The following is a 2213-nucleotide window of genomic DNA, read 5'->3' on the forward strand; positions in this document are numbered from 1 at the left end:
CCTCCCCTTAAAAGCAGGATGAATATAAAGAAGGCCACACCTAGGTGCATCATAGTCAAATGCTGAAAATTAAAGATAAAATCATGAAAAAGTAGTAGCCAGGAAAACAAAAACACCTGATGTGGAGGGGAACAACAATGAAAATGACAGCTGACTTCCCATCAGGAACGGGGGAGTGACGTCATAGAATGCTGAAAGGAGCTAACATCCTACATGCAGGGAAAATATTCCTCAAAAATGAACCTGGGGCCAGGCGTGGTGCCTCACACCTGTAATCCCAGCACTTTTCGAGGCCGAGGCGGGTGGATCACCTGAGGTCAGGAGTTTTGAGACCAGCCTGGCCAACATTGTGAAACCCTGTCTCTACTAAAAATACAAAAATTAGCCAGGTGTGGTGGCAGGAACCTGTAATCCCAGCTACTCGGGAGGCTGAGGCAGGACAATCACTTGAACCCGGGAGGCAGAGGTTGCAATGAGCTGAGATCATGCCATTGCACTGCAGCCTGGGTGACCGAGGGAGACTGTGTCAAAAAAAAGAAAAAAAAAAGTCGGAATAAAAACATTTTGGGGTAACTGAATGCTGACAGAATTCATTGTAGGAGGGAAGTACTACAAAATTGCTTAAAAAAAAAGGCTCCCAGGGGGGTGGCCCCAAGAGTTGGGGTTCAGTGTCCTCCAAGCCCTGGTCCTCTCCAATGGGCCTGGGATCTGCCCCACCTGACCTGTTCTCCCGAACCTGAGGTTGGCTTCAATGCTAAGGAAGCCCACAATATTGTCAAAGAGTGTGTGCTGGTGAAGATTATAATCACAACATCAACCAAGCATAGTGGAACAATCCTTAACACATCTGGTTAAGTTGGGAAAAGCTTATACATATATTGTGACCTGTGCAGTGGTCCAGAAGAGCGCATATGGCTTTCATACAGCCAGCTCCTGTTTTTGGGATACCACATCTGATGGAACCTGTACCATAAGATGGGAGAACTGGACCATGAACTGTATTGTCAACGTTTTTGCCATTGCTAGTGTTCTTTAACTGACTAAAAATGTTGGGCTAAAGCCATTAACTTAAGAATTTGTTAGTGTATCTTTTCAAAAAATGAGTAATATTTATTAGTGTGCTAGATGACAAGCGTGCATTATATAAGCAAAATGCTGTAATCCCAGCACTCTGGGAGGCCGAGACGGGCGGATCACAAGGTCAGGAAATCGAGACCATCCTGGCTAACATGGTGAAACCCTGTCTGTACTAAAAAATACAAAAAAATTAACTTGGCGTGGTGGCGGGCGCCTGTAGTCCCAGCTACTTGGGAGGCTGAGGCAGGAGAATGGCGTGAACCCAGGAGGTGGAGCTTGGAGTGAGCTGAGATCGTGCCACTGCATTCCAGCCTGGGCCACAGAGCAAGACTCCCTCTCAAAAAAAAAAAAAAAAAAAGTAAGCAAAATGAAAAGCACTTAGTGCTTTCTGACAGAATGATAGATGTAATTTTAAGAGTTGCTCCTAGCAAGTTAAAAGTGCTTATAAAATATGCAACTCTTAGTTAAGGGCTTTATTATCAGTCTTATCTATACAAGTAGTAAATTTTGTCATTGCTTTAGTTACAACCATCTGTAAATAATTTTAAAGACTTATTATGTGGGCTTCAAATTGAGTGGAATAAAGTATAGATTAAAAGTATACAATTGGCTGGGCGCGGTGGCTCACACCTGTAATCCCAGCACTTTGGGAGGCTGAGGTGGGTGTATCACAAGGTCAGGAGATTGAGACCATCCTGGCTAACACAGTGAAACCCCATCTCTACTAAAAAATACAAAAAGTTATTCAGGCGTGGTGGTACGTGCCTGTAGTCCCAGCCACTCAGGAGGCTGAGGCAGGAGAATTGCTTGAACCCAGGAGGTGGAGGTTGCAATGAACTGAGATCGCACCGCTGTACTCCAGCCTTGGCAACAGAGCAAGACTCAGTCTCAAAATAAATAAATAAATAAAAGAATAATATTAACAAAATACATGAGTTTAATGCAGTGATCTTTGTTTTTGGCACATCAGAAATTCTCAGTCATTATTCATGTTTCTTTATGCTGCTGGCTTTTGTGCCCTTGAAGATTATAATAGTGACCAAAATATATATGCAGACTTATTTGTTATTGTTGTTGAAGCCTGGTTTAAGAAAAAAAAATTCATACCTCGTGAACTTGCTATCTTCTGTGTTTCT

General features: G+C 43.1%; 1 pseudogene; it reads left to right on the forward strand.

Annotated features, from left to right (window-relative positions):
* The first annotated feature begins 576 nt into the window (after window positions 1-576).
* LOC101129242 (dynein light chain Tctex-type 3-like) lies at window positions 577-1402 on the forward strand (annotated as a pseudogene).
* Window positions 1403-2213: the final 811 nt, after the last annotated feature.

This window comes from Gorilla gorilla, chromosome 11 (genome assembly GCF_029281585.2).
Source record: "Gorilla gorilla gorilla isolate KB3781 chromosome 11, NHGRI_mGorGor1-v2.1_pri, whole genome shotgun sequence".
NCBI lineage: Eukaryota > Metazoa > Chordata > Mammalia > Primates > Hominidae > Gorilla > Gorilla gorilla.